Source organism: Zootoca vivipara, chromosome 13 (genome assembly GCF_965207765.1).
Source record: "Zootoca vivipara chromosome 13, rZooViv2.hap1.1, whole genome shotgun sequence".
Classification (NCBI taxonomy): domain Eukaryota; kingdom Metazoa; phylum Chordata; class Lepidosauria; order Squamata; family Lacertidae; genus Zootoca; species Zootoca vivipara.
The window spans coordinates 15,315,527-15,330,402 of NC_142596.1; the positions used below are offsets into that span (position 1 = coordinate 15,315,527).

The 14,876-nt window shown below is 44.5% G+C and overlaps 1 protein-coding gene across 4 annotated transcripts in view; it reads left to right on the plus strand.

Annotated features, from left to right (window-relative positions):
- The window catches only part of SH3GL3 (SH3 domain containing GRB2 like 3, endophilin A3), a 55,567-nt gene that overhangs the window by 20,948 nt on the left and 19,743 nt on the right, over positions 1-14,876 (plus strand). The gene's annotated exons all lie outside the window — the stretch shown is intronic.

Below are 14,876 nucleotides of genomic sequence, written 5' to 3' on the forward strand. Positions count from 1 at the left end.
TCCATAGTCCTTAGTCTAACACATGGGAATTAAACAGACCATCTTGGATGATTGGACTGGGTGCCCATTATATGCTAATGATGTTGGTTGGTGGATCTCCAGATCAACATGCTGGTTGGTTTGTACGAGGTTCTGTGATGTGTTTTTTCCAGTGCTTCGTCCTTTGGAGGAGATACTGTGTTTTTGGTTTAGATCTGCTGTGGATTTATATTTTTCTGAAAGAGAAAAATGTTTGCCTCTCTCAGCCTCCCTCAATCCTGGACGTCAGGGATGGGCAGCCTCGAGCTGTCCTGGCCTCTCTATGTGGCCCTCAGAACCCTCTCTAAACAACATGACTCACCAGCCCTGCCTCACATCCTCTTTGAGGATTGACTGGAACAAATGTGGGATTTCAATCCTGGTGTCTTTGGCTTGCTTAAGGGTGCAAGAGGTGGACTAAAAAAGCTTCCCTACCCTTGTCATACGTTAGTGAATTCTCTACAGACTTTTATCTGCCTGTTATCTTTTTCCCCATCTGCTAGGAGGCTGTTCTCTTCTTCTTTACAGATGTTTGGTTGTGTCTCTTCCTCTCTTCTTTTTACCCCCCAGCCCTTCACAAATAAGTTGCCCCTTCTTTCTTCGAAGGCTGGTTTCCTTTTCTTCCATTGCCAAAGAGAAAGGTATCATTGTATTAATTCTTTGCAGCATGCTTAGGTGGTGGTTTGTTGTGCTGCGAAGCTTTAAAGTGAGTTGAAATGATAAAAAAAAATCCTTCCAGTAGCACCTTAGAGACCAACTAAGTTTGTCATTGGTATGAGCTCTCGTGTGCATGTACACTTCTTCAGATCCAGTCCATCTTGGTGTTGGAAACTGCCTTGTACCGAGTCAGAGCATTGGTCTATTTAGCCCAGTGATGTCTGCACTGACTGGCAGCAGCTCTTCAGGGTCTCATGCAAGTACTCTTTCCTAGTTCTACCTGGAGATGCCCAGAATTGAACCTGGGACCTTCTGCATGTCCATGTGACCATTTGGCCACAAATTGTCAAAGTGTGAGAGTGCCTTTCAAACTTGGGCTTCTAAAACAGACCTCTAACTTGCCAACAGTTTGTTAATTAGATATATATCCCACCTTTCTTCCAAGGATCTCAAGGGCATGTACCTGATTCTTCTCCCCCGTCCCACGTCAGTTTCCCCAATTCCGTGATAGTTTAGGCCAAGAAATAGTTGACTGGCCAAAAGTCAACTACCGGTATTTCCAATCCAATCATTCATTGTGTTTGGCTAAAAGCCATTACAAATTCGATTACATATCCAGCAAGTCAATTAAAGCCTGTTAAAAGAAATCCAGAGATATACATCCACTTACAATAAGTCAAATTAATGAATTGCATGCACAGTCTATGGCATTGTCTTTTATATCGCTAGCGCAAATACTTTTAGCGGCTTTAGCAAATAGGGCTGTTTTGTTTGTGACAAGCGGATCGCAATCAGATAATATATTTTCACGTCAGAGTTCTGTCCCTGTAGTGGTGCCAGCATCTGTTCCAAAAATCTCTTTCTGGGGTTTTGATAGACCTGACAATGGAGTATATAATGGAGGATATCTTCTACCCCACCTACCCCACAAATACAAAGTCTTAAATGTCTTGGAACTGTTCTGTATCTTCCATTTAAGACTGATGTAGGCATTGTTTGAAAACGGAGAGCTGAAAATGCAGTTCTCAGGGAGGCAAAGGTAAGTGGCTGCAAGGAACTGAGCTCTGGTACGATTAGATTTCAGCAAACAGTACCAACGGGAGAATTTTGAGATATGGATTAGAGATAAATATTGCTCGTTATCCTCTTTATGAATCCAGATCCGATTCTGAGCAGGCTTTTAACTAAAGTCAGCTAGTTTCATGGCTGAGTGGCAACTTGAACCTTAGTCTTCCCCCATCTTAGTCCACCATTCTGGACTATAGTGTGTGAAAACAAGACGAACTGGCTAGCAACTCTTTGCATGTTGGTACAGTGGCGTTCCTTCCCATTCTGGTTGAATGGGAACTGCAAATAAATGACTAACATAGGCATGTGTGGGCAGAGATGCCTGTAAAATGGTTTCAAATGACTTTGGTGATAAAGTTTTTTTTCTGGGCTCAATTTGCAGGCTGCTCAAACTTGTCTAAGCTCCTTTTGTTCTCTTAAACCTTTGTGTTGCACTGTTTTCTGGTGGGACTTGATCACATATAATTGAAGGGGAAGGCATCCATCCGGTTGTGCTGGTGCATGTATACCATGGCATTTCTTTCTCCCAGCAGTCATCCCTCCTCTGGCCACTGCTGTGGATACACAACCTGACTGGTCCAGGCGCTGCGGTCATCTGCAAGGGATTTCCACATTGGGGGGGGGATTGATGTTGCCAACCTTCGTGTCACATTTGCAGACATCTTTGTAATGCTGAGTTGGTCTGCCAATGGGCCTGGTGCCATATAGCATGTCCTTTGGGGATCCTGCCATCTTCCATTCTGTGGACATGGCCAAGCCAGTGTAGGCGCCGTTGAGGCAGAAGTGTGAATGTGGGCTTGGGAGAGCACATATTGGTTTGAGACTCGTCTTGCCAAGTGATGCCCAAAAGCGCTTAGGAATTGTGACCCTGATATGCAGCCGGCCACATTCAAAAATGGTGCCTCTCTCCCCCCCCCCCCCCGGTCTGAGGTGGTACATTCTGCTCTGCCGCCTTGTTTTTACTGCATGGGTGAGAAAACTCAATGCAAGGGGTGCAAATGCAGCCCTCTAGGCCTTGGAGCTTTCTGCAGGCCAGGTCCCTCATGCTTTTATCTAGCTGGAATTTGTGTCCTTGAATTCTGATAATGCCTCTTGCTTTTCCGTGTGAAGAATAGAGGAGGTTGAGAGACGAAATGAGACTACTGTACAAAGGCCAAATTCACATCTCTTCCTCTGCCCCTCCAAGTGCCTCTCCAGCTGGCAATAATACGGAAAGGATGCGGAAGCGTCTCAGAGCAACAAAGCAAGCGGAATGGTGATGTCTTAACAGTGCGGTATAAATCCACCACAAACGCACTATTATTGTGTCAATGCGGCATAAACCCACAAAAAACAACTGCCCACTGGACTGGATGGGCCCTAAGCATCTGCATTGAAGAAGAGTATCAAAATAGCAAATGCTGCCTAGCTGCCATAGCCCAAGAGGGATGTCTTTGGCCTCCAGTCTGGTTCAGCCTCAGGTCTCAGTGATACCAAGGGATGTTCAAGGAGCTAGTTGAGTAGAACCATTAGCTTCTTGCCACCCTGAGTTGGAACGGATCATGCCTATGTTGTCGTTAATTCTTACTCCACCAGTTATTAATTTTTCCTCTGCCCTTTGATTCTTCAGCGTGCCTTAAGATGGCTCCTAAGAATCTGGGCTGCAGTGCTTATTATTGCTATTATTATTTATTAAATTTAGTTAGCTGTTTAGCCTAGTCTGACGCCACACCAATGACTGTGGTTAAGAAATGTTTGTGTGAGTTCAAATCATGCTACCGCAGCAAAAAATAAATCTCACACTGTGACATCATCAGATACTCTGATGCAATGGGTAAGGATACATTTTGTCCCTTGAGGTCAAAGTGGGCCCCCCCAATCATTCATTCATCTAATTTAATTCATATCCCGCCCTTTATCCATGAGAAGTGAGGTTACAGGGAACCAGGCAGAGGGCCTTCTTGGTAGTGGCACCCACCCTGTGGAATGCCCTCCCATCAGATGTCAAGGAAACAAAAAACTATCTGACTTTTAGAAGACTTCTGAAAACAGCCCTGTTTAGGGGAGTCTTTAATGTTTGATCTTTTATCGTGTTTTGAATGTTCTGTTGGGAGCTGCCCAGAGTGGATGGGGAAACCCAGCCAGATGGGCGGGGTATAAATAAAATTATTATTATTAATTTCAGGGCAGTTCACAAGATAAAAATGCAACATACTTTTAGAATGCTACATGAAGTTTCGTTTTTGATCAATCCTGCATCGTTATACCACCCTTAACGCTGCGAGGGTATTACTTGTTTCCTATCACAGGCTGGCTTTATTTTTTTGTTTGTTTGTTAAGGCTTTCGTAATAGAAAAAGAAGAAGAAAACATTTCAGAAGTAAGATCAGGTCCTTCCTCGAAGCAAGGATAACAACTGTGACTTCTGTTTGCTTAAAGCAGCTGTTCCCAATCTGGCGCTCCCTGGATGTTGTTAGATTCCCCTCACCTTCTCTATCCAGCTGTGCTGCAGCTCAGGATCCCCACACCCTCCATAAACTGGCATGTCTTGGAAGGGAGGATGCAGAAAGTCTAATGCAGTGGCAGAAGCTTCCCTGCAGTTCCCTGGGCCCCCTGGAGAATGCCTGGTGGGCTGGGGTTGGGGCTCTGCAAAGCGATCTAGGTGAGACAGGTACAGGAGCCCTGAGAGAACAAAATGTTGGCAACGCAAGTAGACAGTCAACCCATATTCAACTTCTGCATATCCAGCTGGCCCTGCCTACCCCAACTTCCCCCGAATCTTCTACCAGGGCTTCTCCCTTCTCCTACCCTCCTCCCACTAGTAACTGCCTCTTTTCCCATAGCCACCATGTGCGTTTGTGACATCACAGGAAGTTTGTAGCCGGCGTCAACTGCTAGGGATGCATCTGCCCAGCCTCCCATCCTGGTACTGGAAAGTACTGTCATGAACGTTACTTAGATGTATTTAGAAATTCCTTGATTTAGAAGTAGAAGATGGCTTGCTTAAGCTCTGTTGTCCCCTTCATTGCTTTCATGGGTGCTTTTGAGGAGAGCCTCATCGACTTCTGACATCCATGAAAGGCAAACACAGATACGGTGAGGAGAATGGCCCTCATTCAATAGCATCATCCGGGCATCTCCACTGACCAGCCTGCCAACTTCCACCCATGAATATCAAGTGGTTCATTCACCCCGAGGGCAGCCAACACCACTCTCTGAACATTCCCAGGCATGCCGTGTCTGTAGGGTTGCCAGACTCAATAGAGGACAGGACTTCTGTGCCTTTAATTGCCCTGCTCTCTTCTGAGTCTGGAAACCTTAAAGAGAAACCGGCAGACCCTTTGCTTGGAAATTAAACCTTGGTTTCTCTTTAAGGTTTCCAGACTCAAAAGAGAGCAGGGCAATTAAAGGCACAGAAGTCCTGTCCTCTATTGAGTCTGGCAACCCTACGTATGTCTGGTGGGTGACCTGTGTCTACTCTCCATTCATACTTACCCCAGCATCAATCCACACATATCCACACAGCTTTTGTCAACAGCCTTCTGAAGCTGAATTTCAACCAGCTTACATGCAGAAACTTCAGCCCTGCGACATCCCGGGCTTCTGCATGCTAATCACATCAGCTTCCATCCACCAACAACTGCCAGAAGTGGCAGAGCATATGCCCGCGCTGCCCAGGGTGGGCGTGCTTCCGAGGGGGTGGTGGCACGGAGAGTGCCCTCCCAGGCGCAGGATAGCCGCTCGGGTGCCCGGAGCAGCGTGTGTGCCCTGCAGCTGGGGGCGGAGCGAGCCACCCATGGCAGACATTCAGTGCGCCGCCAGCCCGCGACTCCCAAGCCTTGCCCAAGCTTACCCCGAGCTTGGGGTAAGCTTGGGAGTCACGGGTGGGTGGCACGCCGAATATCACCCCCCTCAGTGAGGGCACCCGGGGAGGACCGCCCCCACCCCTTCCTACACCCCTGACTGCCAGCTTCTGCCACGTCCACCGCCAGCTTCTAGCCATGGATATCAGCCGCTTTCATGCCGCAATCCTGCTCAGCAGGTTACACTTGCCTTCTTGTTGTTTCACAGCATCCCAATTGATGGATGGTTACCTCCTTCCATCTGCCACTTTGCCTCCCTGTGGAAGGAGGCCCCAAGTATTGAATAGCACGGCTCTTGTCCACTGTGTCCTCCTCAATCTTTTGCCTTGGCATTCCCCTTGGGCTGCTTTTGTATATCCACTGAGTTGCCATGTGCTTTTGTGACATCACAGAAAGTCCACAGCCAATAACAGCAGCTGGGGAGGCACCATCATCATCACCTCCTCAGGCCTCACAGTGGTGGGTGGAACCCAGCAGCCATTTGCCCCCCTTTGCTTGTTTACTATGTACAGCTCACTCCCTATCTGTAATGACACCAAAGAAAGGCATGTCATAAATCCATAGTGGGCGGGTGGCGTCTCCACCCCCATCGTTCTGCCCGGACACTGAGTTCCAGTGCCGAGGGCCTTCTGGCGGATCCCTCGTTGTGAGAAGCCAAGATGCAGGGAACCAGGCAGAGGGCCTTCTCAGTGGTGGCACCCGCCCTGTGGAATGCCCTCCCATCAGATGTCAAAGAGAAAAACAGCTACTAGATTTTTAGAAGACACTTGAAGGCAACTCTGTTTAGGGAGGCTTTTTAATGTTTAATAGATTATTTTATTTCATTTTTCTGTTGGAAGCCGCCCAGAGTGGCTGGAGAAACCCAGCCAGATGGGCAGGGTATAAATAGTAAATTATTATTATTATTATTATTATTATTATTATTATTATTATTATTATTATTATTATATTTTATTATTATCCTGATGGCTGCATTCCCTTGGGACAATTTTTCCATGTATGGGAGCCAACTCCCCGGGGCCGAGGTCTCTTCACACCCACACCCCAATATTGATTAGTTGCAGTTGCTTGAGAGAACACCTGTTTGGGTTGAATAATAGACTAGAGAAGCTAGTATAAGTTGCAATTTCAGCTGAATTTGTGGGAACCACTTGAAGCATCTGCTGTGTTGAGCTACTTTAGTTGCTTCTGTTTGATTTGTTCATTGCAAACAGCTGAAAGCCTGTAAATTTTGATAATAAACCTGGTTTGCAATGGAGGTTGAATAAATTTGATCTGAACTGTATGACTTAGTATGATTGGTACTTTTATCTGTGGATATAAGTAATAATTCTGTGAACTGCCCTGAGACCCCCAGGTATAGGGTGGTATATAAATTCTAATAATAATAATAACAACAACAACAACAACAACAACAACAACAACAACAACAACAACAACAACACACAATGAATGCCCATGGGTATGGCAATGGATTCTTCTCCCTTCAATGCCATCTCTCCTTAGACATTTAAAAGAATGTGTAAACCTGGTTCCATCAAGACACACTCCTTGCAGCAAAAACTCCTCCCATGTACATATCTCCTTTACTGAATTGGGACAAATGAATGCAATTCTTGCCAAAAAGCAACAGCAGTGAAAACGGCTGCAAAACATTTATGCTGCGGCATGTCTAGAGAGTTGTCAACAGTGCCTGTGAACGTGTCGCCTGTGGAAATAGCTATTTTCCAAAATAAGAATGGCTCGGCTTCTCTTACATGATAGATTTAATTAGTCCTGGTCTGTATGAACTATGTGAAACAGGGTGTATCTACATTTTAAATATATATAAAAAAACACAATGGCCTTTGCAGTGATTAAATCTGACCTCTTCCCAACAGGGTGTCTATAAAATTAGGGATGTGAAACAATGGGGGTTTGAGCCTCCTGCTGCGCAGGCCCACGCACTGGGGCAGCATCTTCTGCTAAAACAATTTAAAGATTTCGACCCCCTGCTGGTTTGCAAGCGAGCAGAGCATTGATGCTGCGTAAACATTTGCCATCTGGGAGCTCGAGAGGAGCAGCTGTTGGGGCTGGTGGTAGGTGGATCGCAGAAGGATTCATCTATGTAAAGGTCCTCTCCTCCGTTGCAGAAATGGGCCCATGATTGCTCCTAACTGTGGTGAACAACTGTTTAACAGAAGAAGATGTTATTTCAACAGCAGCGAGTTTTCAAGTTCCTCCAGAACTCTGCATCAGGAGAAAGGTTACACAAACTAGGAAGTGGACGGGATGAGGACAAAATAAAAATAAAAAAAGTACAAAAATGTAGACTGGATATTTCACCATTCGGTCAGGTTTTAGTCTCAGCTACAGGATGGATATTGCTACATTCACACTATATATTTAAAGCACTACGAATGAACCTTAAACAGTTGTGATTTCCCCCAGAGAATTCTGGGTCATTATATTTACTGGTGTCTGAAGTTTATACCCTGCTTTTTGATGGTTGATCATTCCAATTCTTGAGTTTCTTAGATGAGTACTTATAGTTATGGACACTACGCTTTGTTCCCAGTTACATATAGGCCACATTGACACTATGCTACCACTTTGAACAGGCCTGGCTTCCCCCAAAGAATTCTGGGAACTGTGATTAGTTAAAGGAGGCACCTATACACCTCCAGAGCTATAGTTCCAAGAGGGTTTAACAATGAACTTCTCTTCCCATGGAACTCTGGGAATTGTAGTTCTGTTAGAGGAATTGGGTTCTTCTAACAACTCTCAGCACCCTTAACAAACTACAGCTTCCAGGATTCTTTAAACATTATTCTTTTGAGGAAGCAATGTGCATGGCTTGTGCTTCAAATGTATCGTGTTCACGGTGGTGCTCGTTGATGGCAAACACCAATTTTTGTGCCAATGAATTCTGTAAATTAATGATGTGCTGCGCGGAGGAGTTTATTTCTTGTCCTATATCGCCTGCCAGCTCCATTAGATGACCCTCAGCTTCTGGTTACTCTTGAGAGGAGCAAAAGTGCTCTTTCCTTCTCTGCACCAGCGTCATTTATAAACCTCTGTCATACTGCAAATTAAAGAGATTGGAAGACTGTCTACAAATCAGATTTTCTCTGTGGTTGCTTGGAAGCTATTCAGAACATGCCCAGTTATCCCAAGCAAATGTATGGTGTCGGCTTCAAGTTAGGTTGGCAAAATAGAAGTGAATTCTGAAAGAGGAGATGAGAATGCACAAAAGGAACAGTCGGAAGAATGAAAGGTGAGCTTGCCTCGGGAAGCATATGGTTCCTGCTGAGCTTTCTTTTAAAACCCTCAGAACAAAGACTCTGGGTTGATCAAAGGCTTAACAAAAAACGAAGCTAAGAAAAAGTGTCACACTTTGAATGCTATGCACAATTCTGATTGCCTTGCCCCAGAAAGGACATTGAAGAGCTGGAAAGTGACAACTGAGATGGCCAGGGGGTCAGAGCCTTTTAAGTACTGGTCTTCTTAGCACCATGTTTAGATCCATCAGTTGGCTTTAGGTTATAATTTAAAATACACAATATTTTGCTTCTTAGAATTCCTCACAACAACCTTCTAAGGTGGGCCCAGTTTGGGTATTTACATACTATGGATAGAATCTGAATCTGAGTGGTATTGGCTTGCAAAGGCAATCATCCTGAGCTAGCAGCTAGGGTGAACTGGGGGATTTCCTGATTCATGGCTTGAACTCCAGCTATTAAGCCAACAGCTGATCTTTACATAGGTCTCTTCTAGAAGACCTGTTAATGGAATGTTCAGCTTGATTTGTTTGCAGGGAGGTAGGCCGATGTTGACTATTTATTGAACATCTGTTGTTTACAAGGAGGTGAGATTATGTTGTGCTATCCCAGTGTTCCCAGTGCCTTTTCCTGGCCCTTTCTGTGTTGCTAAAAGTGTTTGGGGCTGGTGGAAGTGGGTTTGGGGCTGGTGGAAGTGGGTGTGGTGTGGAAGAGCACCAAACCAACTAATTGTGCAACCTGAAATTGGCAGTTCGTTGTTGAGTCTCAGTAGTAAAAAGCAACAGTCTCGAAGTGCCCAAACTTTAAATCCTGGTGTAGGGGTGTGTGTGTGTGTGTGTGTGTGTGTGTGTGTTTCCTTGTTTTTTGAAAATGGAAATCTGTTGATAGCTCTTCACTTTATCTTGTCCAACTTGTGGAATATGTCGTTGTCCCATATGGGGATCGAACCTGCAACCTTGGCATTATCAGCACCATGCTCCAACCAACTGAGCGGTTCAGCAGGTCTATTCAACACTTAAATTTCACCCGTGGCTTAAATGGCTTCTCCCTTTCATCTTGCTGCAACTGATTTTTCTTTCTGGCTAGCTAGATTTTTAGATCGACAATTATGTCTTGGTTTGGTTAAAAAAAAACTAATAGACATAGGCTGGGTTTAAAGATATCTGCTTCTATACCCTTTTTATTTATGGATCTGTCAAATTGCAAGTTAAGGGTTGAGCTTGTTTTTTAAACTCTGCTTCCAATTACCTGTCAAAGTTTCTTAATCAACATGAATCTTTTGGCCAGAGAATGTCCTGTGGACTAACTGGGCCTTTCATGAATAATGCAACACAGTTGCAAAGATGTTAGGGAGCCAATGATCTTGCAAGTTCCCAAGTATTTTAAGAATCTCCATCTTGCTTGCACCTGGCTCTTTCCAATGCTGTCCAGCCATAGCTGCCAAGTTATCCCTTTTTAAAGGGATTTTCCCTTATGCTGAATAGGCTTCCTCGCGAGAAAAGGGAAAACTTGGCAGCTATGTGTCCAGTGTTCTTTGATTCCATAAACTCGTTAAGAATTATATGTACCATACATTACATTACTGGATCTGAAAATCTTCTGGGTCTCTTAATAAGGTCCACATTGGAGTGAGTTACCCTTTCTGAAAATCATCAATGTGCAGAGAGCATAGCAGGAAAATTGCAGAGAGGGAATTGAATGTGCATATTATTTATTTAAAATATTTCTTACCCACCCTTGATCAAAAAGATTCCTAAGTGGTGTACAAAGCTGTGAATAAAACTATTTACCCAACATAGAAATACAACATATAAGCATAGGCAAAAATAAGAGACAAACTAAACATGTAAAATTAAAGAGCAGGGTAAGGCAAAATATCGATTAAAATGTCATCCGAACTTCCTGGGTAAAGAAGAGGGTTTCAACCTGGCACTGAAAATATTGTAATATCAGCATGTCAGATTAAGAGCACAAGCCCCACAAAGAGCATTTTTGGTGAATGGTTTCTTCTGCAGTGGGGACATAGGTGGCACTGTGGGTTAAACCACAGAGCCTAGGGCTTGCCGATCAGAAGGTCGGTGGTTCGAATCCCCGCGATGGGGTGAGCTCCCGTTGCTCGGTCCCAGCTCCTGCCAACCTAGCAGTTCAAAAGCTCATCAAAGTAGATAAATAGGTACCGCTACAGCGGGAAGGTAACGGCGTTTCCTTGTGTTGCTCTGGTTTGCCAGAAGCGGCTTTGTTCTGCTGGCCACATGACCTGGAAGCTGTACGCCGGCTACCTCGGCCAATAACGCGAGATGAACGTCGCAACCCCAGAGTCAGTCACGACTGGACCTAATGGTCAGGGGTCCCTTTACTTTTACCTTTACCTTTCTTCTGCAATGCTGCCTCTAACTCTGGTTGCCCCCAGACTCTCAGTATTTTGCAGGATGGGTTCAAGGGCATACAGGAAATTTAGGCTTCTGCACAATTAAAGTGGATTAAAGCACGTTAGCACAGCACATCCACATTTTTTTAACGGACTCCTTGCAGTTAGGAAAGTGATAGGGAATTTCAGTGATTGGGGAAAGTGTGGGATGAATGAATGGTAGATGGGAAGACATACAGGTGAAACTCGGAAAATTAGAATATAGAGTAGTCTCAAAGGTGCTACAGGTGAAACTCGGAAAATTGTTGAAAAGTCCATTTATTTCAGTAATGCAACTTAAAAGGTGAAACTAATATATGAGATAGATGCATGACATGTAAAGCAAGATATGTCAAGCCTTTATTTGTTGTAATTGTAACTATTTGTCCTTAGGCGGGTCAATTATAAATGGAATGTAATTAATTAAATGTAATAGCGATGTTTATTGTTGTTTATTTTTGTATTATTGTAACTATTTGCTTTATTACTGTGGAATTTCCAAAAGAAGGCATTTGTAAAAATTAAAAGAAAAATAAATAATAATAAGTTGCATTACTGAAATAAATGCACTTTTTGACGATATTCTAATTTTCCGAGTTTCACCTGTATAAACATTATGCACACAAATCAGGATGAATGCTCCATAAAGAGCAGATGTAGTGTAACCTCTGTGAAACTTTGTGCAAACTAAGGCTGTTCTAGGCTGTGATAGAAGTATAGTGTCCAGATCAAGGAAAGTAATAGTTCTACTCTATTCTGCCTTGGTCAGACCACACCCGGAATACTGTGTCTAATTCTGTGCACCACAATTTTAAAAGGGTGTTGACGGCCTGTAAGGTGTCCAGAGGAGGGCAGCTAAGATGACCAAGGGTCTGGAAACCATGCCTTATGAGGAATGGTTGAAGTACAGTAGCTGGGTATGTTTAGCCTGGAAAAGAGGAGACTGGGAGGAGATATGATAGCCATCTTCAAATATCTCAAGGTTTGTCACATACCGGTAGAAAATGGAACAAGCTTACCGGTATTTTCTCCTGCTCTGGAGGCTAGGACCTGAACCAATGGATTTAAGTTACAAGAAAGGAGATTCTGACTAAACATCAGGAAGAACTTTCTGATAGTAAGAGCTGTTTGACAGTGGAATGGTCTCCCTTGGAAGGTGGTGAACTCTCCTTCCTTTGAGGTGGAAGTTTTTAAGCAGAAGTTGGATGGTCACCTGTCATGGATGCTTCAGTTGAGATTCCTGCATTGCAGGTGGTTGGACTCTATGACCCTTGGGGATCCCTTCCAACTCTATGGTTCTGAAACACATGACAGGCCACAGTTTCCCCTTTCCTGCTCTGAATCAATTACCTGGACCTGCTAAGATTCAGAAAGGTACCAGTAGCTCTTGTGTGTTCCTTCAGACTATGCCGGAGTGTAAATTTCTGGTTTCCCCCATCAATTCTGTTTGCTAGAAATGACTAACCAATGACTTCCTGAAATGTTAGACATCTCTTCTCCCCACCCCCACCCCCGTTTTGCAATATGCCATTTCACATATCACTGAATAGTAAATCAGCAAGTGAGCCATCGGGGCGAGACAGTGGGGGTTTGTCAGGGAAGTCTTGAAAATTTCAGAGTACAAAGTACTTTTTTGTTGTGTGAGAAGAATTAAGCTTCAACAGTCAAGTTATTCCAAAAGATCCATGGGGATGGAGATGTGGCGCTGCCTGGCGGAAACTGACTCCTTCCCTGGAAAGTGCAAAATTGTGTTATGGTCACAGAACCTTGCTTGATTCGCTTGTCGACAAAAATGCTCTTTGTCTGTCTGTGCTTTATCTGAAATTTTGCTGCGTAACTGTCCCAGAAGCTAACTGCAATTAACACGAGAGAGGCCCAGACACCATATTGGTTCCAAGAGTGTAAGAAATGTACAGGCCCTTTTGACACATGATGCTAAATGCGTGGAAACCCCTTTTCTGAATGTGCCTTGCTCTCAGTTGCATGGAATTGACTCTCTTCTCCTGGCGTGCAGATTCTACTGTTTTGAAGCATACAATTTAATTCTGTTTTGAACCATGCAATTGAATTTTGGGAGCTGTGATCTGGTAGCATCTAGATCAGCCCTTTTCGACCTTGGGTCCCTAGATGTTGTTGGACCACAACTCCCATCAACCCAACTAGCGGGACCAGTGGTCAGGGATGATGGGACTTGCAGTCCAGCAACATCTGGGGTCCCAAGGTTTAGAAAGGATGCTGCCAGATCACAGATCCCATAATCCTTGACCTTTAACAGTGCTGGCAAGTGGCGATGGGAATTGGAGCCCCACAACATTTGAAGGGCCATAAGCTCTGATTTTTATAGGCCTGTAGTAGACTTGCTTATTGCTGGCAAGCAAAAGATGGGGTTAGTCTATTGAGGCCTCTGGGTCATGTATCAGTGGTGCTGTGGGAAAATATCCCAACAACCGAAAGGCAGCAAGGTCACAATGACACAAAACAAATCACTTGCTACAACAGAAGATGCATCAAATAAGATTTCTTGCCAGCTTTTTGCCTTGAAAGCAAGAGAGTAACAACACATCATTTTGCATCTATCTCCCCCCCCCTTATTATCTAATTCCCAGACAAATGCTGGGCATCTTTTTTTCCATTGTGATGTTCTTCTAGAGTTCCTGGTGTGGTGGCGTCATTTTCTATTTTCCATTTTCAAGGTAGAGGAATTTCTAAACAAATATAACCCAGGCTCCTTGTTTGGTAGAATGCCACAAGGGCAGGTCAATAAACACCCTCTTGCAAGCAGACTTAACAGAAGCAAGGCTCTTTTTATAGCTTGGCAGAGAAGTAGGGAAGCGTTGTAAAAGAAGCAAGGCAAAGCAAACCAAATAGAGAGAGAGAGAGAGAAGTGTTGGAGGTTGCAAGCATTTGGTTATAATGGGCTGCAGGGCCAGGCCAAGATATTTTGGCACCTGAGGTGAACCACAAAATGGCTCTTTCCTCCTGCCAGGGGACATTGATCTGCATTGGGGACAAGGGTGGGAGGGGACCAGCACTGCCAAGAGGCCACTGTGGAGGTGGCATGGGGGCTGCCAAGAATGGGGCGGATCTAGCATCCAAGCAGCTGATGATGCCACAGCAGAAACAGGTGATACATTCCTTGGAGACTCGAACTGCTGCCCCGTGGATCCTGCTGCCTGAGGCGCTTAATAATAATAATAATTTTTTGTTTTGTTTTGTTTATACCTTGCCCATCTGCTGGGTTTCCCCAACCACTCTGGGAGGCTTCCAGCAAAATATAAAAAATAAAATAAAATGTCAGACATTAAAAACTTTCCCGTTTTCTAGAAGTTGTGTAATTCTTTATCTCCCTGACATCTGATGGGAGGACGTTCCACAGGGAGGGTGCCACTGCAGAGAAGGCCCTCTGTCTGGTTCCCTGTAACTTTATGTCTCTCGGTGAGGGTGAAGTGTAGGTGGCAAGGCGCAGTGATAACAGCAAGAACCTTTATTGAACCACGTAACTGGGAAACGGGCAAAGCAACTGCTTATATACATTCCTGAAAGCCTGGGCCACTCCCACTCCCAACATGATTGGCTGTCTACACTTCCAAGCTGCGAATCATGACTCAGAGTTCAAGGGCCAATG